Source organism: Phalacrocorax aristotelis, chromosome 22, assembly GCF_949628215.1.
Source record: "Phalacrocorax aristotelis chromosome 22, bGulAri2.1, whole genome shotgun sequence".
In the NCBI taxonomy this organism is placed as follows: Eukaryota; Metazoa; Chordata; class Aves; order Suliformes; family Phalacrocoracidae; genus Phalacrocorax; species Phalacrocorax aristotelis.
Window position 1 is genome coordinate 6,108,707 of NC_134297.1, and position 23,269 is coordinate 6,131,975.

At 48.7% G+C, this 23,269-nt stretch overlaps 1 long non-coding RNA gene across 1 annotated transcript in view; it reads left to right on the top strand.

Moving 5' to 3' along the window:
- Positions 1-3,799: 3,799 nt before the first annotated feature.
- LOC142067637 (uncharacterized) overlaps positions 3,800-23,269 on the top strand; it is a 91,148-nt gene continuing 71,678 nt past the window's right edge. Inside the window, exons 1-2 of the long non-coding RNA XR_012664115.1 lie at positions 3,800-3,863; positions 4,413-4,512. This is a non-coding gene — a long non-coding RNA (uncharacterized LOC142067637). The remainder of the gene's footprint in view (positions 3,864-4,412; positions 4,513-23,269) is intronic.

A 23,269-nucleotide genomic window follows, 5' to 3' on the forward strand; every position in this document is an offset into this window, starting at 1 on the left:
GCCACGAATCTTCTCCAGGGCTTTGTCCAATCTGGTTTTGAATGACTCCCCTGAGAGGGCTTTCACCAGCCCTCGTGGGATAATGTACCACAGGCTGCTAGGTCTCTGACAGAAAGCGTGCCTCTCTTCGGTGGCAGGTACTTCATCTGGGCTTGAAGGCTTGCTTCACTCTGCTTGTTTTCCTGGTGGTTGTCTCTCTGGCAGAGGTTAGCAAGTCCCTTTGTGAGGCCTGCACTTCTCAGATGTTATGTCTGGAAGTTTGCTCTGGTTTTTTGGCTAGGGGGCCCAGGGTCTGGAAGTAGAGAGGCTTTTATGGGAACCCAAGTCCCCTTTTGACACCACTTCCTTGTGCTTAAATTTCAGGTTGAGTTACAGACGTGAACATTTTCTGGTTGGATATCTCTCGTTGTCAAAGGGGATTAGGCCAGTGATTATTTACGTGCACCTCTATTACACAGAGTCTGTTTCTCTGCTGTTTTTTCTTTTTTTTCCCATGTAATTCTACATAATATGTAAATGTTGACTAAAGCAGTCCCATAGATGGAGGAGAAGGAGTGAATGAGGCTCCTTCTATGCAAAGTGAAATGGGTAGATCGAGATCTCTGAGCCAGGAGATGCTCTGGGGGGGCAAAGGTCACGCAAAGACCCCATGAGACACAAAGGGCCGATGCTTTGGGGAGAGCATCCTCTTCCCTCCATGGACACCGTTGCCCAAGCGGCCAGGTTCGTCCTGGGGCGTCACCTTTCTCCAGTGCGCTGGGGCTGGTTACAGCAGGAGGCTGAAAGCTTGGTGCGATAGGCCACCGGTTTGATCTAGGGCGGCTCCTCTGGAGCTTTGGCTGTTCCCCAGGAAACTGGGATATATTTTTTAGAACCCAACGTGCATGAGTTTTAAAAGAGATTTTTGATAGAAGTCCTATTTACTCCTTTATTTGGCTTGGGAGGCTGCAGTGGAACAGATTTCTTTACATATCCTTGAGTGTTATTTGATTAAGGTTATGGCTGCTAATAAACACTCTAAGTCTATTCTCGTTCCCCACCACTTGTAATTCAGGATAACTGTTGCCTGCATGGGACTACACCTTTTTACACCAGTGCAAGAGACTGGAGTGCTGCTCCTGCTCCCCTTTCACCAGTTTACCGGTGTACTGCTCACTTCTGATTTATTCCAGCTTTATAGTGTAAGAGAACATAGAAATGGGAGGAGTGCCAGGAGTGATTCTGGCACAATAGCCAGTTTACTTCCTTTTCCTTCACTTTGCCATTTACAATCACAAGTCCTTCTATAAAACAGCTCTGAGAAGAGCAGACATTGCCCAGGAGTAAGAAAACTTGAAGCTGCAGAATCAAACTGACAAAAACCAAAATCTGGTTTGCAGTGCAGGAGAGAGCAGCAGGTTCTGCTTGGAAAGCCAGAAGGGAGGAAGAAAGTAGGGACCCCAGAGGACTCTGTTCTACTTCTCATCTAGAAAATGAGGGTATTTCTTAGTATGGTTAGTCTTTTGCTGCGTACGAAAATATTTTCTAATTTTTCTGGAAGCAAAACAGAGAAAGCGATGTAGACACCCCAGCTACCCGGCATCACCACAGGTGCAGCGGGAGATCTGAGCCAGTACTCAGAGAAGGCCGGTGAGTGCATGAGAGCCAAAAGCAGTGACCCATGGGCTGAGGAAAGAGATGGTCAGGCTCCTCCAGAGATATGTAGATTGTCTGGAGGGAAGTCAAGAGACTGCCTGCAGTCACCGACGTCTGGGGAATAATCGGGGTGCCGCAGAAGTTTAAAAAATGATGAATGTGCCACGCGCGGTGAAATAAAAATGTGCTTGGCTGTATCCAGAATGCAAACTCCATGTAAATGAAACTTCGCTCGGCACTGAAAATGGGCGCTGATGGCCATTTACGAGTCCGTAGGAGCACAGAGAGCTCCTTCTTCGCACCAAGCCTTTCTGCTCCCCTTTTCCAGGAAGGTTGGGGGCCTTGATGCCTTTTTGCTGGGCGTGAAGCACAGTCTCTCCACAACAGCCATAAGAAGTCTTGTGCTGTGCTAATGAAAAGCTGTGTGGGCTAGTCCCTAATTACAACCATCAGTTAAGCTGTCAGAGGGAGCTCTCGGCCTCGGTTGTTTCATTATTAGACTTTGGGCCTTGATGAGCTGCAATCAGGCATGAAAGTGCGACCTGAGCGGAGGCAGGGAGGTCTCAACTCCCCCACCGAGCTCAGGGGACTTCAGTACTAGACCCACTTTCTCAGGTCTGGGGCTTTACCTATTGCACTGCAGGGAGGGAGCTGGGAGCAGAGCGGGAAAGGGGGACGAGGAGAGCTCCAGGGGGCATGCGTCACCTTGGGCACAACCAGCAGTCTTCCCACACGCCCACCTTTGCTGGCTTTTTAGGGTCTGCAGGCTTCATCGTTTTGAAGACAAGAAGCCTTTGCTGTAACTCAGCAGCTCCAACTTAGGCTTCCAGCATAAAAGCTTTAGGACTTCCAGCTATATACATTTAGTTTCACTACAAATGCTATGCAGGATGAGTCCCAGTCACGGTGTCCTTCGGCCACATCTGGATTTTGAAGTGCCCCAAAGGACGACGTTGGGGGACTGTTCCTCCACGCAGTGGCCCTTTAAAATTCACACTAGACCCAGTGGAAAACAGATGCAGATGGTGGGTTTTAATGACAAGAGCACCAGTTTATTTGAACTAAGGTCTTTACGGGGAGATGTGTTTGTTTTCTCAGACCACACATTATTAACTAATCCCTAGGCTTTGTTTTTATAGTCGCATTGTGAGCAACTTCCCACTTTTCGCCCCTTTTCTCCGTCAAAACGTCTTTAGCTCCGCAGTTGCGTGTGAGCCGTCCGAGACCCCGCTGCTGCTCGGGATGGAGTTCCACCCGGCATTCCCGCTGCGGCTGCAGCTCCCCTTTCCAACGGGGAAAGTCGGACTGGGAATTTCCTTGTGCTCTTTGGAAATTATCAGCTATAGTCGCTATGCATCCCTTTCCCTCTTGGTATGAAGGGGTAATAATATTTGTTGTCTTCATGTGTCAGCCCCGTTCTTATTCCAAAGCCCAGGTCTGTCTCCTTTTCCCAGCTTCTCCTTTCCTACAAGGCTGTCGCTGGCTGCCTGCACTAAGCAGAGAAGAGCCCATTTGCAAAAGGCCCAAAGTGAAACACTTGCAGGACCATCTTCTGAAGTATTCGGTTATGTTAAACTGTAAATCCCATGAGGGGAGGCTTCCCTGTAAGCGTTTTGCTATTTCGTCATGGATTCAAGAAACCTTGCCGTACGCAACCATGTTTTTGCAGTTGTGGCTGCAAGTGCCGCACAAGAGGCGCCGGGCAAAGCCAACGCAGGCTGCCACGGCCGGCGTGCCGGGGAAAGGATGGGATTTTGGGCAACGGCTTCTCCACGCCAGGTTTCCCACCTGCGCCTTTTGCAGAGAATCTCCTCTGAGCGCTTCCAGCTTTCGCCTGACAAACAGAAATCTGAAATGAAACAGCCTGTTCTGGAGGGATCGCGGGGGTCTCTGTTGTATAGCCCCACACAGCTGTTAATCACCAAAATATCTCTGGCTCCCAGCAGCTGTCTGGTGTTTATCTTAGCCTGGATATCTACTGGCCGAGCCCACGGAGAGCAGGCTGTGCAGCCAAGCCAAATACAAACGGAAGACAGATAATTTGCACACAAGGGTGTGCACGTGTATTGTGTGTGTGTGCGCGCATACATATGCGTGTGTGTATACACGCAGGCTGTGTTTATGTCCCGCGGCTGCAGCTGGAAGTGCACATCAGTGCTTTTTGGTTGAAATGAAATGAATACGTGATTTTGTGGATGCGTTGGCACATACAGGAAGGGAAGCCTAATGTATGTGTGTTGTGCAGGTGGTTTAGGTGCCTGCTTCCAGGTGCATGGCTGTGACTCAGATAAGATCTCTTGCACAGTAATGCCCTGTGTTTTCTCTAAGCCCTGTGAAGCTTTTTAGATAAATTGGAAAAATACAGGGCTTCCTAAGCCTTCCAGTATCAGTCAGCCACAGAAGCTTTAAAGTGCATCTAAAAGGCAGTTCCCTGGGCCATCTGTGGCTGTTTTGGGAACAAGAAAGAAGAAGAGGGCTAACAAAGTAAATCCTCCCACCTACATAAGAGAAGGGGGTCACCCCCATGACTCCCATTAACCTGTCCTCACAGGGGCGGGAGGGCAAGGAGTTTATATAAATCAGGCTCAGCTGAGCCTGAGTTTTTCAGAGAAGGATTGGGAGAGGCGGCTATCTTGGCATGGTTGATGTCTTCTTTGTGGTAAGAAGTTTGCAGGGACCTAGGAAATTAAAGACTTGAAGATTAGTGAAGAGGATGTGAGTGTGTTATATCCTGATTTTTCTGAAGACTTACCCCTTTCTTTTTTCTCTGTTTCCAGGTCCTTTCTGTAACAGTCAGAGCATCCTGAGCTACCACGTGGCAGCTTGGTGCAGCACAGAAAGTCCTGGCTGGATCTGAGTCGCAGCTTGTGTGATAAGGTAGGATTTGGATGAACTTATGGGATAGTGGAAACCGTATGGAGTTTTCTTTGAATGAGTTGTCAGCTGCGAGCGTCTAGAGAAGCTGTTGCTGAATGTTGTGCAGCTTCAGATTAAAGGGCTTGTAGTTTTTTGTTGACCTAGCAGTTGGTTGTATATTTAATGGTGTTTTAGAAAGAATGCTCGAGGTCTTTCTTGCTGTTGACTCTCTCCTGAGGTTTCAAAGGCCATCAGGCACCGAGAGTGACAGGCATTGGCTGTGCCGGATGGTGCGTGCCTCTCACTTTCTGTGCACCGAAGGAGGCTGAAATCTTGCTGCTTATTACACCAGGTTCTCCGGGGGCAGCTGCACAGGATAAGCTGCAGCGCTGGCTTTTGGAGGCCGTGTGTTTTGGTAGGTGGGAAGCTGGAGGCCTGTGCTGAGCTGTATTTTGGGCCGTGCAAGACTGAGTGAGGGGGTGTGCGTATGCTTATCCCTAGTTTGCCTCTTGCTCTGCAAGTACAGTGAGTGCCTTGCCTAGAGATTGTGCAACAAAGGCCAGGGCTTCTTCCAAAGCAGTTAGGCTTTCTTGGCTGTGAATGCCCAGCTTTCCTTCAGGTCCAGCTCTGGTATTTATCAATTGACTTGCTCCAGATCCTGGGAACAGCCACAGCTGTCCTTCCCTTCAGCCTAGAGCACCCACTTCCTTCTGCCTTACCTCATCCTGCAATTACTGTCCCACAGGGCACCCTGGGCTGCAGCAGCCTGTACATCTGTCCTGTCTTCTGTGCATGCAGCAAAGCCTCGGAGGATAAAGGAATGGAAGAGAAAGAAGCCAGTTGCCCAGGAGTAGTGTTTAGGCAGAAACATGCTTGTATCATGCACCTGGAGGCAGTGGGGGTGAGCTTGTGGTATGGGAAGAAGCGGTGCAGGGAGCTGGGGCTGAAAGGAGGGTAGTAAGCTGTCAGGATGCATCTGCAGGAGGCTTGGTGAAGAAAAGCAATCGCAGGAGAGAGGTTGTAGTGGCTCCTGTTCTCACCAAAGACGACAAAGCCTTGGGCTCCCTAGCTGGAGCCTTTGCTGTAGGTGAGAGACTTCTCCAAAGGGAGAGACCAGCTTTCTGGAAGGCAGAGGACAGGAAGGGAGGAGTTCATCTGGACCAGAGTCTCTAATAACTAACTAGTCAGCTGTTTCTTAATGTGCTGAGAGGACGTGGGAGCCCATGGGTTTGCTGAAGTGCATGTGCAATGATTGCTCCTTTTGAAAAGCCAAGAGCCTCTTGAACAACGGGGGTGCAGTCCCCTTCCTCTCCCCCATGAAATACTCTGCTTAACTTCTAGCCAGGAGGGGCAGGGTGTTTTGGATGGCCACACACCGGGGTGAATATGCTGCCCTGAAGAGGGGAGTAAAGGTGGGGAGGGTTCAGTTCTGGAGAAACACTTGGCACTGAAACACAGCTGTGCATTAGGGAGATGATGGTGGAAACAGCTCAGGAGGCATCTTGATGACAGGCACAGCCTAGAACTGTGTCCGCTCTGGGGTTTTTTTCTTGCAACCTTATTTCCAGCTTTGTAATGGGGAGCATAACCTCTGGCTTTGCTTCATCAGATGTGTCTGCAGCAAAGCTAAATAGAGCTGACAGAGTGGGGCTCTGCTATTTCTCTGGAGCTAGCACAGCATGAAGGAGGTGTGGAGACATGTCTTAAGAGTCCTGATGATCATGATATAGCTGGTCACCTGTGGGGCTGGCAGTGGTCATGCAGATGGAGCAGCACGTTAGCCTGGCCCCCTTTCCACCCCAGAGGTGGAGAGGCACCTCAAATCTTGAGGGGAAACTGCCAGGCTTCTGTGTCTTGGCTTGGGTCCTGTGCAAGCAGTGGGATGTAGAGGGAGAGTGGCCTAGCGCTGCCACTGAGACAGCCCCTGCCAGCCAGAGAGCAGAGGGAAAGTGGAACAATAACATTATCCCTGGGTGATGGCTTAAAATTGAAATCAGCTGCAAGGCCCCATCCTGCCTGTCAAAAACAGAGGGGCTGGGAAGACCTGCCTAAAAGGCTGTGGAGAAGCAGTAAGGTGATATGCTGGGAAAATATTATGTTTTTAACTGCCTAAGCGCTGCTGCTCTTCCTTGGCTTCCCATGCGGTCCTCTGCCACCATCACCAGGGTTTACAGCATCCGAGCCCCATCCTGCCCCGACATGCAGGCACAGGCCTCTGCCTGCCCTTTGTGAGGGGTATTTCAGGCAGGACTGGGTGCTTGGGCACGGATGCCTTTAATCAGCTGCCCCTGCCTTCTTGTCTCGGGGAGAGCAGGACAGCTGCAGCCCAGCTGCTGTCAGTGGGGGTCCTGTGGATGTTTGCATCTCAAAATCCCATCTTCCTTGCTGAGCTTGTGTTGTTCCTCGTCCCGACGTGTTCAGGGAGCAGCCATCCTGCTCTTCTCCATCCTCTCAATGTCCCTTTGCTGATGTTTAGTGTCAGTTGAGGACATTTGGTAGCCCACTGTGCAAGACAACATGCTTCCCATAAACATAGACAAGGGCATTGTTGCCTGCTTTAATGTGCTCTAATTTAAACAAAATTGTGTTTCCAAATGAGTTTGGATTTTGTTGCGGGAGACAGTAACTCACTGTTATTAGAAGGGGCTTTTTTTTTTTGTTGAGAGCGCTTCTGGCTTTGAGTTAAGCTTGCAGGTTGCTGAGTTGGGCAACTCCGTACAAGTGGAGCCTCTGTAGAAATGTAGAGGAGCCCTCCTGTACCAGCAGGTCCTGCAGGCACGCAGCTCACCTTCCCCCAGTACTGGGAACTGCAGTGGGGCTCTGCTGATGCCTGGAGGGGGGCGACTTCACACTGGAGTCCACTGGCGCTGGTCCCCGTCAGGATCAAGGTCACTTCTATTGACCTGAGCTGCATTCAAAACCATCACCTAGGTGTGAAAAAATCCACTGCCTTGGTCCCTGTTTCCCTGGGCTCCCCAGTCCCCACCCAGGGTATTTTTAAAATATTCTTGATGAGCTGTCATTTTGGCCAGGGCTTACTTGGCGATTTAAGGATGGTGGTAACAATGAGACCACAATGTTCAGGCAGAGGAAAAGGAGTAAGGGGCTTTCTGCTGGTTTATTTTTTTCCCCTGCTTGCTCTTTTCTGTAGTTGTTTTGAGTCCTGCAGTGATTTCTAACAGCTGGCCCAGCTATCATCCTGATCGTGTTGCTCTGTGCTTCAGTGAGCTGGGGGGACTTGGCAACCCGGCAGCTGTCCCGGAGCCTGAGCCATGAATGAGCTCAGAGGGGGAAGGAGAGAGTCTTGGATGGGAGAAATGTATTTGTGGTGTGGTTTTTTTAAGTGAGAGGCTGACAGTGTTGACTGGATCCAAGCACAGCCCGAGCAGGTGCTGTGTGTGCTTTGCCCATCCACATTTCCCCTCCCTTGACCGTGTGGGTTCACAGACCCTCCTGCAGCACTTGGTGTGGGACGGTCACAAGAAACGCCTCGAGCCCAGCCTGTGTCCGACCCATGGCTGCTGCGCTTGGCTCTGGGCACGGCTCACACCTGCCCTGGGAGCCGGCACGTAGCTCTGCCCAACGTACTCCGGTGCTGGTTTGCAGCAGGTCTCGGCTCTTTCCACTCTGATGCCCCGCACAGAGATCTGTTTGAAGCTGTGCTTTTAGACTTCAGCAATGCAACCTTGCTGGCAGCCTGCCTTATGTTTTATGCTACAGATCCTAAATGACAGAACTGCCTCTAAAGATATTTCTTTTGACCGAGATGCGCAGCGCCTCTCGCAGCATCCCTCTGGCCAGCGCAGCACTGTCCCTTGGTATCAGACCGTGCCTAATATTTCGAGTTGATGTACTGCGTGATGTTATGAGGATATTTTCTACCATTTGCAAGGCAGGAGGAGCTTTTTAGCCCCTATTTCATGCTCGTGCCCTCGTATATCTCAAGCTGATGTGGTATGCGGGGTGTGTGTTCAGTTTCCTTAAAATAATCTGTATATACCCAGTTAAGTTGTAGCACAGTGTGAGGGCATGATTCCTGTCTTGTAGAGCCTAAAGCACTCAATAGACATAGTGACACCCCACTAAAATAGGGTTTGTAAAACAAAACCCCCTAGTCTGCAGAAACTGCCGGACTGCCGCTTCTGGGTCAGTGTGTTGCGAACTGGGGGCAAACCAGAGAAATGCGTTATGGTGTTCTCCTCAAGAGCCAAGAGTCTGGCAAAGTACCACAGGCTACTGCTTTTTAATAGCTCATCTTTAAATAGGTTGCTGTCTCTGTTACCAAGGGCATGTCGGCTTTCCTGGAGGGTACTGGAGGTTGGATTTTAAACGAAGTTGCCTCGGGATTCTTGGGAGATGTTGATGATGTGTGGCAGGATGATCTCCAGTATGCAGCGTGCAAATGGCAGAGAAGGCTGAAACCAAAGCTCCTGTGAGACTGTGCAGGCTGTGAGCTTTAATACTCATGAAAACGAGGGGCTGCTTTTCTTTCCTCTAGGTGCAGCCTGTGTCAATGTGTCTTCACTATTGCTCTGCTGTTCCTCTTTCCTACAAGCCTTGACTTCCCTGATTTCTGATACAAGCTCCTTGCAGCATGCTGCAGTCCTGTGCAGACGCAAAGTTGGCGGCTCTGCCTTCCTCTTAGCCACTGGCATCTGGAAAGCTGCTGGCTTGGACCTGTGCGGTGTTGGCAGGTGTGTGTTTATCCAGTCCCGCATCTTCCCTGCTCTTTCCATGGTGACACTGCTCTTCTGTCCTTTGCTAGCCTCACCCCTTGAAATGAAGTTCTGCTGGGCCTCTCAGTTTTGATTTGTGCTGGTTGCCGCGGGTTTTATCAAGGATGATGCTCTGTGCCCACTCCAGCCCGGGCCTGGGGCACCCTCCACCCTGTCTCTACTGCTGTGCTGCGGCACATCTGCCCCGATGTGCTGCGCTCCTGCTGTGAGATGATGAGAGATCAGGTGTTCGTGCCGCACTGAGCGGGCTGCCTCCCTTTTGGAAGGGGTAGACTAAAGAGGCCAAGCTTAATGCTGTGGTAAAGTGGTGTTAAATTGGTGGCTGTTTTTGGGATTCTCAGGGCTTGTTTTCTTCTGAGCTCTGCCCTTTGGGACCGGGAGAGAATGTAGGCAAACCACAAAGCGGGTCAGTGGCAAACGCTGGGCCATGGCAGCGTTCAGCCGTGTGCTGTAAATGAGCAAGTCTGCAGCTCTGTGAACAAACAACCTTTTATACCTTAATGGTTATTGCAGATGCCAGGTCCCCGCTCGTGTCTTTCCAGGCATCTGCCCAGGCAGATGCTGTGCTCTGGCAGGGAACGGGCCAGGAACTAGCTCAAGTGTTGGAAAGCCAGCCAATAATTGTATGTGGAAATAATACTCCTCCTGGGTTTATTTAGATGCGAGTGCCCTGGTGTTCTGAGCACTACCAGGCGGTTACGGCAACAAGCTCTTCGGTGTGCGCCTGACGTTGTTTTTTCCCAGCTGCTTGCTTTGGGGGTGGGAGAGGTGGGCAGGGGAGTGGGATGTGATGCTTTTATAAGCCACGGATGTGAACTGACTGTGGGGAGGTAGCCTTAATTCTTCAGCATAACGTGGAATTGCAGTAGTGAGGTCCGCGCTTCAAGACAAGACGGATGAGTGCAAAGGCGTTGTTGGATGAGCTAGCAGTGTTTACTACAAGAGGGCCAGATCTATGTTCTCCTGGTTGCGGCTATAAACATCATAGATGCCTTAAGCTGTCTGGCATGCAGCTATTTCTGCTAAGATTAAGTTGAAATAGGAGTTTTAATGGTATGACATTGAACTTTGAATAAGGCTTTGGCTCTATCACAACTTTCTTCTGCGGTTGAGAGGAGGTAGCTCCGGCCTCTGTGCTTTTTCTAACAATAAACCGTGCTTTGAGGTGTATAGCAGAAGAGCACTAAAAGCTGAACTCCCTGCAAGTTATTTCCTTTGAGCTCTTGATTACGCTGTAGCACATGCGTCTCCCGTATGATCCAGGATGAATGATGTTCACTCCTTTTCTTCTGAATACCTCATGGATCTCTAACAGCTGCGAGCAATTTATTTTGGGTATAATCAGTTAATGTTTTGGTGGAGTGCTTTGAAGATGTACAGCATCCTCAAATGCTGAGTATTGTTTCATTATTATTACTATTTAACATCTCTACGTAGCTGAACTACTGTCAGACATCCTCACTTAATAATGTATTTGGTGTCTGGATCTTTTCCGCAAAGGCAGGTTTTTGGCAAAGGGGATGGTGGAATGATATAATAGAGTTTGCAGTTATATAGTACCTGTCATCCGAGTCTCTCAACGTGCTTTACAGGCACTAGTTAATTCTCACCACTTGGTAGGGCAGTCTGGCTATCCATCTCTGTGCAGCTGAGGAGGAGAAGCGTGACCTTTCTGAGGTCACACAGGAGGGGATTAGACCCACATTCCCCAGAACCTGCTCTCCCCGGCACAGTCACCCAGTGCCCCTTCGCTGCAACTTTGCCACTGGCCTCGCAGGAACCTCCCCTGCTCCTTAGGATGAGATCCGGCAAACGTAACTTCTGTGTACTTATTTTGGATCAGGAAGCGTGCAACTTAGGTTTGCTGCCATGCAAAAAGCTTGTGCGCTGTGGAGGCTGAAGGCCAAAGCGGTACGGGACATGCAGGGAAAAGAGGAAAGCAAGACTGAGTGGCTTCTGAAGGCGTGCCAGTTTGGAGGAAGCTTTCTGTCACTGCGGTGTGGCTGCTTGTATTTGCTTTTTCTTGTGACGCCACCTGGAGAATAGGCATGGATTATGTTATTTAACGTGCTTCCTGGCCACCGAGGCTGCTAGCAGAACTCCCCAGAGAGCTGCTGCTTGGGGTCCTGTGGGAAACCAGCCTGACCAGAGGCCACCCGTCAGTATAAATGACCCTTCATGGATGGATGGATGGATGGATCGCCAGGCAGTGTTGTCAGTCTGAGCTGGTCCCTCTGTGTCAGGGCAGACCAGAGCAGCTTTCCTTGCCTCTCCCGTGGCTGCTCCGACTGATTGCTGTCAATCCCCTACCTTTCACCAGAAACAAAAGCACTTAATTGAGGAGGTGATATTAGGAGATACAGCCATGGGACTCTAGCAGGCAGTCCATCATGTCTTAGACATTAATATCTAGTCTAGAAGACTTGGAAAGCAGTTCTTCCCCACGTGCATCCCCCAACCCACCCTAGAGACAAGACATAGCGTGGAAACAAAAAAAAAAAAGAATTAACTGGCGCTGCTGTTCTGACAGATAAAGAGCAACTCTTCATAAAGGACCTCTGTGTTTTTCTTCCTGCCAAGAATCATTTAAACAGCGGTCATTAGCGACTTATCTTTCCTAAAACACTAGCAAAAGCTGACATCTCGGCGAGAGACCCCATCAGTCAATGTGCTGTGGTGGAGAACAGCTGTCTATAGCTCCAGCTGTTTGCACCCTCCATGTGTGAATCCCCCTCCCTTAGACACATGCTGGGACATGGTATTTACAGCTTGCTCGTAGGCTCATGTATTACTCCTAGCAAAGCGAGGGGTGACTGACAGTCCAAACAATGCAGAGCAGGGAAAATTCCTCTTGCTTACTCATAGGTTTTTGCCGGAGCTTTATCAAAGCCCTGCTCCTCCCAAGGAAAACTCTGCCTGATAAGCAGGCATTGCAAACAACCATCAGCTGGGGTGAAAACTACCCTAAACAGCCATCAGTGGGACTGGGAATTGGGCTGCATATCCTGAGAGCTATGGAGCCTGTTAACCACTGGCAGCATATTTATCTTCCTAACATGCTCGTTAAGAAAACAATGTTATCTGCATCTTAAAGGTAGGGAATAAAGAGACTGTTAACTGCCCTACAGTCTCCTTGGTCCCCGTGTCTCCAGTTGGTGCTTTACTGGAGTCTGAATTGCTCTTAAATGTCCCTTGCTCCCCATTTCACTAGGTGCAGAGACTTGAAAAGGATTTAAGCTGGCTGAATATGGCCCTTAACGATGGTCACAACGGTGCATCCCAGGGGAAGGATGCAAACCACGGGCTTCAGACCTTGGCCCCTTGTAAAATCCACGCAAAAGCCTTGCAGGGTTAGATCTACGGATCTGCCAGGTGAGGGCTTTTGGGTTCCTTGTTGGCACCAGATTTATGCGTTAAGATGTCCACTGAAAGCAGTGCTGTGCTGGATCTTCTCTTCTGGCCAGTGAGCTGGAGTTCAGGACTGGCAGCCTCATAAGCTGAACCACCCTAGAATTTGCCTGTAACTTTAAAGGCCGGTTTAAGACTGTTAAACTTGAAACCAATCAAGCCAAACTTGAAACCTATCTCCTTTCTGAACTTTTCTTTCCTTGCTTGTTCAAATGCTGGGAGGTAAGCCAGCTCTGGAAATGAAGTCACTTTTGAAAATGGCTGCTCTCCCCAGAAGGAGGCTCTGAAAATTCCCGTTGTAATTTGAAGTGATTTCTTCCCCCCCCCCCCGCAAAAAAAAAAAAATCTTATGAACTTGGCCCTTGAGTCAATCCCTCCCAGCTGTCCTCAAATTAAAAAGAGGGGAAAAAAAGAGACACTGGCACTGCAAGACTTTTTTAATGACACAAGTTTTACTGCGTAGGATTCAGCGAATTGACAGGCTATAAAAGTTTATTGAAAGCAGATACAGCCTGTCAATGGGCTGACCAATGCCCCTGGCTGGGATGCCTCCTCAGGCTTCTGGTGGAAGGATCTGTTTTTGTGGGGTTTTCTTGCATTTGGACTGGGTCGTGGCCAAGAAGAATTTCCTGAGGGGGGAATGCCCACAGTGAACCACCAGCATTGGCAAAGGGCTGTGAGTCATTCCTGTGCAGAGATACGTGGTGCTGACAAGTTCTGTGGTGAGTCTTTTGGGGCTCAACACATGCGTGAGGTTATACGTGCAAGTAAGTCTTTCCCTGGCAGCCAGCTAGCACTTAGATTAAGCACTTAGATTAAGATATTTCATGCAAGGCCAGCCTCCGATATCCCTTCAGCATCCTGTACGAAGTGTACAAGCTCTTCTGCAAAAGAGGCATCCAAATCACAAAGCCCACCAGACTGGGAGAAAACCGAGGTCTCGTACTGTTGTGTGCCTGCAGCACCTTCTCTCGGGGCTCTTCTGAACTTGGAAGGGAGCTTTTCCATGAAAATTACTCCTCGATTCAAGGGAAAGCTGTTCAGCTGAGTTGCAATTAGCTGTTTTTGGAGTACAGTGCCTTCCCCAAGCCAGGGCAAAAGCAGAAGAGGACCACAGCTTCATCTGCATAATAGGAGTATGGCTAGGTCTGCTTATTGTGGTGGCTGAAAATTGAAGTAGCTGAGGTGAACAACTGCATGATCATCAATAAAAGCCTGTGTGAACCCCTTGCTGGGGCGTATGAGGTTGTTGGTGCAAAACATCGTGGCTAAGGTGATAGGAGCAAGCTGCAGCTTGCCCCTCTTAGCTCCTGCTTGCTTCTGCAAACTCCCTGGTACACCTTTAGCATGAGTTTGACTTGCTGGATGTGCGTGGAAAGGAGTTGGAAGGTGTCACGGATCGCCCACCAAAGATGGTGGTAGCTCATCCCTCTGGGGTTTTGCGGTTTATTCCAGCAGCAGCCGTTGGTGACTTGGACTGAGGTGCCTGGTCGTGAACAGCAAGGACGAAGCTGCCTTACCTCCGCTGTTAGGAAGGCGGCTTCGTGTTGAACTGCTGCAGCAGAGTTTGTCAGAAATGGAGTCGGGGTCCTGCAAGTGGTGAGCAGGGTGCCAAATTTGTTGCCTTCACAGGTCAGTGAACTTAAATAACTATATGCCTTTGAGACACTTCAGAGACCCCTAGTAAAAAAGGTCTGTATCCAGTTGCCAGACCCCTCACCTTGTCGGCCCATGCCAATTTGGATGTGCTGTCAGAAATCATTTGCTCGTGGAGTAGCATTAGGTAAGAACCCTGTTTTTGTATCCACAACAGTGTTGGATCAAGGTTGCCGCGTGTCATTTCATCACTCTGGCAAGCGACAAGCTCAGGGCTTGGAGTGTGGAACCTTATTTTTAATAAAGGAAAAATCTTTGCACTTCTATTCTGCATCTGTCAGCGATCTCACTTGGCTGAGCCCTGGAGGAGTTCATCTGGCCCTCATGTTAAGGAAAACCAACAAATTAGTACAGATGTTTTTCTGAGAGCTACGGGGATCAGGGATCAGTGATTTAATACTGCCTGATATTTGATAGGGGACGCCCAGGGAATATGTGCTGGAAACCAGGAAGTAATATTACATGAAATCAAAATATAAATATGTTCCTAAAGGTTTAGGTAATTTTTTGCAATTTCCCCTTGTATAGTCTTAAATGAGGTTTCTCCTTATCCTCCTGTTCTTTCTGCACTTGCTCATGTAGGAGGCTTGTTCCTCTTGAGCTGGAGTTGAAAAATCCATTGAGTAAAATGGTGGCTTTTCATGTGTTTTTGTGGGCTTTAGCTCAGCTGAGGAGCTAAAAAAAACCCCAAACCAAGATGTCCTTGGAGGAAGGAAGGGAAGCTCAGAGGTGAGGGAGGAAACAGCCCTAACCACCATGGGTACGAGTTGGCCTTCAGGAAGCATTCGGACTTTGGGATACACCATTCATTGTACCCTCCCTACTCCTTCCAACCCTGAGAATTCACAAGGATCAGTTGGTGAAAATATGTGCAACTGGAGTCCCAAGCACGGGGATGAGTGGGATCAAACGTGAGACCAAAACCAGCTTTGACTTTTGGCTCTCCGGAGGATGTTTTGTTGTCCTCTGATTGACAGGGCCTAACAGGTAGTAGTAGCTTGTAGCTGCTCTGTAGTTCAAGCAGGCAACATCAGGCAAATAAGGCTGTGGGATACTAGCTGTAAGTCCGTCTGAGCTGCGCCTAACTTCCAGCGACCATCGGACCAAACGGCACTTCGTTTCAAAGCCCCTGCTGAGATACATCTTTAAGAAGAGACAGCGCGGTGGTGGGAGATCATAGGGCATAGCTTTTCTGGTTGATATGCCAACAAGCTATTTTTCTGAAGGATCTGGGGAGCTTGCTTGATTCCTGGTGGTCTGAAAGGGCACAAGTCTGTTGTCTCTTGGCATTTTCTGTTCAGGCCTGTGTATAATGTATGAAACCAAATGTAGGAAAGGAAGGTAAATTCATGTTTCACAAGTTCTGAGTTTAGGTAACTTCTCTGAGTTAGACCTATCATGACCGTAAAAAGTATCTGCAATTCTTCTTGGTGGTTCTGACTTGACACTTGGGACCTCAAGATGTGTCATGCTGGTGAGTTGTTGCCTGCCACATCTCCGTCACGGGCCTTCTGTGTTGCTCAATGGCTTCATCACTGCGGGGTTGGGTTTACCGGTACCTAAATAACTCACAGCAAGAGAATTTATTCACACCCTCCAAAAACCACAAGATATGGAAATTTAATGTTATTCTGGACTCTCAAAAACATAACGGTAACTGGGATGAAGTCATGTAGGCTCAGCAATGACCATCAGGGGGATTTTGAAATTGTTCACAGACCCTCTGTCTGTCCCTGAGATGCCCAGGGTAGCCCAGCTGTTTGGCAGAGCGGGAGTGATATCTGATGTGCGTAGCTGTGTGCTAATGATTTGAGAGTAAAGAATGACTCTTCTCCCTCACTTGCCACTGCTCCACCTGGAGCTGGCGGGGGCTCCCACACCGGCATAAATCAAGGGGAAGATGACAGGGTTGTGGCTGAAGAGTTTTTGGCTCATGGGTTGGAAAACAGGCCTTTTCATAAAGGTCAGACCATAGCTGACCTCCCAGTAAGGGGCGAGGGAGGAGGGCTGCTGTTAAGCCTCAGGCAGGGCAGAGATGTTGCTGGAGATGAAGCGCATCCTTTGTGTCATTTCGGACCCAAAAGCGTTAGGCAGTTTGGCTGTTCATCACCCATTGCTTCATGCCGGAAGATGACACGAACAGCAACTTTACTTTTTCCTCCCCACATTTCTCCTCTTACCCTTGGGCAAGGACCCAAAGCCTTCACGATGTGTAATGAATTTATTAGTCCCTTACCAGTAGGATATGGTTCTGCTCTCGCTGCCATTTCTGAGCGTCAGAGGCACATCTTTTGGTGTATACCTGGAAGCATCTCTGGTATTCACGCTTGCGCTTCAGTTCATGGATTTGGTTTCAAATAAATGAAGCTTTTATGAACGTCATGTCGATGTTGCACTGAAGACAAAACTAATTAGAAGCCAATGGGCTTCTCAGTGGTGGAAGCGTTGAGCCAAGGAAATCCAGAGCAGGGAGTGATGATGATCTGCGCTCCAGAGCAGGGAAATTCCTGTGATGGCTGCTCCTTTCCCTTTGCTCATGCAGTTGTGCCTTTCTGCAGCACGCGGTGACTCAAGGATCGCTTGCCCATCTTAGCCCACAATTTCCTGGCTTGCATCAGGGTTTCTGTAACTGTTTTGGTAGTCCTTCTATACAGGGATAGGAAGGCTGAGGTTTTTGTAAGGCCTCAGTTGGCTTTAAACTGTATAAACTTTGTACTCTTTTTACATCCAGCCTGCAAACTTAAGGAACATATTCAACTCCAAAAAAATTTCTCAACTTAGTGACAAATCTGCTTCCTATAAAGCCAGGCTGTTGGCATTTGCTGTTACCCTCCTTTAATGCTTTATTAATGAAGTTCTTTTACAGCTGTTCCATTATTTCACCTGGGATAGGAGTCAGGGTCACAGGTGGATAATTATGTGGGTCATCCTGTTTCTATCCTGTTAAACCTCTGGCACAACACAAGCTTGCTTTCAGCCCTCAGTGTTCCAAAGCCTTATTAAAAGTCAACATTAATGATCCAAAGCGCTCCTTGGCCAGGTCCCTTTTAAATCTCGAATACAAGTTCTCTGGGCTTGCTGACTTCAAAATACCTCATTTACTAGCTGTGGCTGAACATCCTTCTTAGTTACTGTTGGATTAGAAGCTATTTCATCATCGCATGATACAAATAAATCCCGTGGCTTTCTCTCAAATATAGAATGGCTGCTCATATGGTTACAATACCTTGGAGCTGTGGATATACCCTTTCTGCTTGGCTAATTGCGGTTGTATTTATTGCATTGAGCCAATACTGTTGTTGTTGGGGGGGGGGGGGGGGGTGTTGTTCCTTTAGAGTTACTTGAGGTGTTTATCCCAAAGAGAACGATCCAGAAATTGTCCCTGTTTCCAGGTGGGGAATGAATCCCAGTGTTGTGAGGTGAGGCACTGTAGGTAGCACAGGGCAGGGGGGCAAGGAAGCTTTTCTGCAGTGAAGAATATGGCACAGTGGGAAGACAGAAGGTGCGTTCACCTCCAGGCTCAGGAAACCTCTGTGAGATGCTCGGATGGGTGGTGGGGTGCGTATGGCTCCAGGAGAACGGGCTCTCGGATCACAGCAAGACGATCGGGTGGAGGCAGGAGGTATAGAAAGGCTAGCTGGGATGGCGCTGCGGTGAGATCTGTGTGCCTTGCTGGTGCGAGAGAAGAAAGCGTCCACACGTGTAAAAGGGGTAGGCAAAGAGACGACCAGCCTAACCCCGAGGGTACTCTGGGAAGTCTCGTGGAGACTCTGCTAACATGGAAATAAAAGGGTGAGGAGAAAGGAACAGTGATTTAGCAGTATGCCAGGGAAGCAACAGCAAAACAGTTGCGGAATGGAAGTCCTCCTTTAGTTGCTACCACATGGACATGAAGAGCTTGGCTAACCACTGGAGGAACTGTCATTGCATGTCTGAGTATGAGCTTGACCTAGCTGTTATTGCAATGTGCTGGGAAGACTTACAGAAGTGGAATGTAGAAAAATCATTGGCCACAGACAGGGAGTGGGAGCAAGTGGGCAAAACGGTATGATGTGGGTGTTTAGGTCTCTAGTTATGGAAAACTCAGTGATTCCTGCATGAAATAGGAAGTAGGATATTAACTGGTGTCTGATACTGTCTGGCCAAACGGGTGGGCAGAGTGACCGCTCTGTAAGCGTGATAGGTGGTTGCTTAAAGACAAGCATCACTCTGGAAAAATATCAGAGAAACATCTGCTGGATCACTTCTGGTGCTACTTCTTATGCTTTGTCACAGCCATGGTCTGAATCTCTTGAAATGAAGTACCGTATCCTACGTGGGAAATATTTTTCTGACAATCTTTGTAGGTGAAAAGCAATTGTGCCCAGAACGGGAGCTCAATAACTGCTCGATAATAAGCAGAGGTGCCTTCCAGGTTCCTCTAATGATGTTTTTCTCTCTGCAGGCATACGCAGAGACTGGGAGTCTTCTAGTGCAACAGGTGAGCTGCTTGGGTTTGGAAACAAAATGCCCAGAGCTTCTATGCATGCTTTTCTTGTCTCTTCTGATTCCACGTTAATTGAATACCTGCTGCCCCAGGGTTTAGCCCATTTAATAGATCCAGAGTTAGACATTTTGAGCAAGTTCAACGTCAATAGAGCCCAATTCACATAAATCTGCCCTGTGAGCATCCTGCAGATAAACGTGTGGCAGTACCAGTGCAAAGAAACTCTACCCCTGTGACCTGTGTTACTTGTGATGACTCCAGAAACTCTTCTGAAATCGAATGTTTGAATTGTTGTAGCAATTTGCCTGATATTTACTTGCATAAGTGCTTGCTGTGACATAGAATAAAACAAGTAAATGCCAAGGAATAATGCCTGTTACTGGGGGTTTATTCTCTACAGGTAATTTGTCTTTCCTAATGGGTAACCAGATACGAGGATAGGGAAGAGTAAACTTGTATACCTTTGACTTGAAGGTCGTTGGCACTGTGTTACGGACCTTTCTCTAGCTTGGGAAACACAGACTGGAGGCTGCTGCTAAAAGGTAGATGCAAGCAGGAGAAAACCAGACACAGAACAGTTGTTAATGGTTCGCTGCCAAAACAGCAAGCTTTATTAAGTGAGATTTTGCCAGGCCTGAAAAAAACCCCACTCAAACCCAAAGTGTTTCATAATCCCTGAGGTTCTGGATGATAGAAGAGGGAATACGTGTGTCAGTGCTGCCAGTCAGGGAGGTGCTGCGAGCCTGCCGGAGGATGAGATTAGCATTCGGGGTGACTGTCGCAGTGGAGAGAAACACCCTCCCTTCTGGGTGGGGAACAAGCCCTGGATATAATTTGTCATGGATGAGGCTTGCACATAAATCACCAGGTGCATAAGTAGCGGAGGAAGAAAGACTGGCCAGCTAACAGCTCTGCCTGGGAGGGTTTGGCGTTGACCTAGGCCTGGACCGTGTGTGGTTTTGTATTGCAAATAAAAAAAGACAAGTATCGTGCTGGGATGTATGAATAGGGCTCTTGCAAGCCTTCAAACTCCCCATTAGCATGCTGTCAGCTGTCACCTGTAGGAGTTGCCAGCGTAGGCTGGGTGATGGGGGGATTGTCTTTGTGTGCCGCGTGTACCTATGCACTTAGGTGTCAAAGTCAGCAATATGTGCATCTTAGGCTCTCCGTAGACTTACAACCTCCTGCAGGGAGCGATGGAGAATAACAGCGGTGTGTGCTGCCTGGCAGCACCTTGTCTCTCTCCACTGACTCCCCTGGGAGCTTTGAACCGCTGAAGCTTCTGCATGAGGAGTCTGTCTAGTCATCAGGCTTTTGAATAAAAGCCATCCCCACATAGCAAACTTGATTTCACTGCTGCAAGGCCTGGAACAACTCTGACAGTTTAATAGGGAGCAACCTCCCCTGGAAACCACCCTCTTTTTAAGACCACCAGGAGAAAATGATTCTGTTGAACAGTAACAGCAGCGCTTAGGTGAGGATACGGTTCTGTGGGGTTTGAACTCGGACCAGTCCCAAGCAACGAAGCTACCCAGTAGCACCCAAAGCATCAGGGCTAGCACGTTGTTGGAGGGCGGATGATTTCCAGTGGCCCGGCGGAGGCAGGAATTGGGTTTGCCTACCTCACTCTGCCAGTTCGGAGCCTGTGGCAGATCTCAAGCCTGATGAGAAGCAAATATGTGCATTCCCTCTGTGCCACCTACTCAGTATTACTCATGTGGAAAGTTTGGCAATATAATAGGAATAATAATACCCAAACACTGCAATAGGTCACTCTGTTGCAAAGGATTTGTTGAGTATGTTTAAGGGAAACACCTTTAAGATTTCCTGGAAGGTGTTGGGTGTTTCAGTTTTGTTGTAATTACTTTAGTGTTCCCGTAGGATTTTAACTTTGTCTCATAGAACAACTGGCAGTGTCGTATGTGCAGAAATTAAGGTGTTTGACCTGGGAGTTGTCATAACCAGGCTTTGATATCAAGCGTCTCAGGTATTTATGAAAATGGAGGAATTTTTAATAACTTGAGTAGCAGCAGGACTCTCCCCTCTAAAAGGTAGCTTTAGTCTCCAAACCTGGATGTTCTCGCTGGTGGGGAGGGTGTAGGGAGAAGGGCTGCTGAAGCATGGCACGTGGGAGATATGGGTGTGGGAATTGGGATGCTGAACTCCTTCCCAGCACTGTTGCAGTCTGTGTGCGACTTCTGGCTAAGCCCCTCTGAGTCACAGAAACTAGTGATAATGATAAACCTTTGCTCCAGTCTTGTCTGGCTGTCTCCTCCCTCTCTGGGAGGGAACATCCTCTTTTTATTACCGTTATTAGCATAATTGTGATGCCACTGAGGGGGCCCAGTCACAGACTTTATCGCATCTTCCTGTGTTTTGCTGAACTGTAACGAAACTGCCCAATTTTCAGTAATGTGCAGCTCTGACCAGAATCGTTGGGAGCTCAGCCTTGCTGAAAATGAGAGCCAGGCAATTATCATGCTCAAGGACATTTGGTCCCTGGGTCTCCCCAAACGCTTCTGCGAGCATCTGACTGCAGAACTGAATGCAGTATGCGTGGTTGCCCCCAAATCTGGGCGGGTGAAAATCGCCTGGGGAGCTGAGATTTAGGCTCTACTAAGGGCAGGAGTGCGTGGTTTATGCAGACTCCACTGATCTTAACTTCTCCACACTATCTTGCCCTGCATCTGAGCCCAAACTTATCTATAGGTGATCCCAAATGTTTTGGAGGAAAGTGAATGGTCGGTGGCGTTGTGAAGCAGGAAATGAGTCAGCATGCTCCAAAGCACACAAAAGAAATGTTTCCCTGGAGTGAGGGGATCACTTAATATCCCTGCATGGAAACGAGAGACAGCAAGGAAAAGCTCACCAAGGAGAGGCTGTGCTCTGCAGGGTGCCAAGATCTCTGTGTTATCAAAAATGCAAGCAAACAACAAATTAAAACCAATTATGTTTGTTTCCCCCGCCTTTGTCTATACAGGGGACTAAGTCTGGCTTCAGCTGTTGGGGATTGGCAAGCAGCGCCGCTCTGTCGCTGCGGACCGCTGCAGAGCACAGCGCGCAGTCCCAGTCTGAGGCCTGCTCTGTGGCAGTGGAAGAATTGCTGGCTAAAGCAAGAGAAGTGTAAAACCAGCAGAGATATTGAAGAGCCGATGAAACATCAGGTGTGCAAGGCTATCTGGGGTGTCTGCGAGCTGTAGGCTGGAGAAAATTCATTTTTTTAAATATTCCCTGCCACTAAGAGCTACGCAGGTGATAGAGGCTAAAGCACCGCATTGCCTGGCTTCACTCGGCGCTGTTGGCTAACGAGTCTCCTTGGCTGTGGGGATGGCGTGGCGGTCGGCGGTGGGTAGGGTTTGCTGGCTAGGGTGGGAGCAACAGTTTGGTGTGTGGAGAAGGTCAAACGGAAGATCCCAACGGAAGGGGTGGACTTGCCACCATGGGTGTTCTCTAGCGAGATAGAACGCAAAGCTTCAAAACACTGCTTTTAACTGAGAAAGTGAATTTGAGGGTGGAAGTAGAGGGTTTTATTCTCCTTGTCATGTGGAAAGAAAAAAATCAATCTAAAGTCTAAACCTTTGTGGTGGGATAATTTTTTTTCCCGATAAACTCCCCCAAGTAAGATTTCCCGTGGCAGCAGTATGATGGGACTGTGTGTGTACAAACACTAAAAGTGGAAGACTTTCTCCAAGAGGGAGCAAAGGACGGGGCTTCTCTGTGCTGCTTCTGCAAGAGTTAAATCTATTTGCCTTAAATGTACTTGTTAGAAAACAAAACAAAACAATCTCAAGGAATACTGCCTTTAAAAACAAGTTATTCAAGCTAGGAAATGCTTTTTGGAGGCTGGTATTGAAGCAGACGCCAAGTTTCCCTCAGTGCTGTCCATCCAAATGCCTTGTTTAATTTCAGACCTTCCCGAGCACCGGGAGACGAGCAGTAGGAGGTACTGCAAGAATGTTGTCCTGAGCATCCAAACGCCCTGCTCCTAAGAGTAGCTGGCATGCTAATGCGGGGCTACGTGCGATTATCCCGGGTAACCCAGAGCTCTTGATATCCTGGTGCTGAAATAGGTAAGCAGCGTCAGCTTGCTGAAGTGGTTCGCAAAGCATTTGCAAGTGGCCGTTCTGGTCGCATCTTTGCAGCTGAACCCGATCTATTAATCAAGTATGCTGAGAAATGGGGGGAAAATAGTGTTTCTGTGATAGGATGCGCTGGTAGGACACTGCTAGTGATGCCTCCTGTTGCTAGAAGCTCTGTGTTAGCTGGAGGCAGGTCTCGGGATATACCGTAAACTCAAGCCATGGCCTATGTGTCCTTTCATTTTAGCCATACCTAAGGGGAGAAGCTTTCAAGCATACACAAAAGGTAACGTCAAGCTGGCGTGTTGCTGTGAAATGTGGTGTTACCTGGGCTTTCATAGCCAGGGAGACCTTTCTGGCTACCCGGTTTGAACCCAGCACCTTAGCGTGCTCAAGCCTGCTCCATTTTAGTG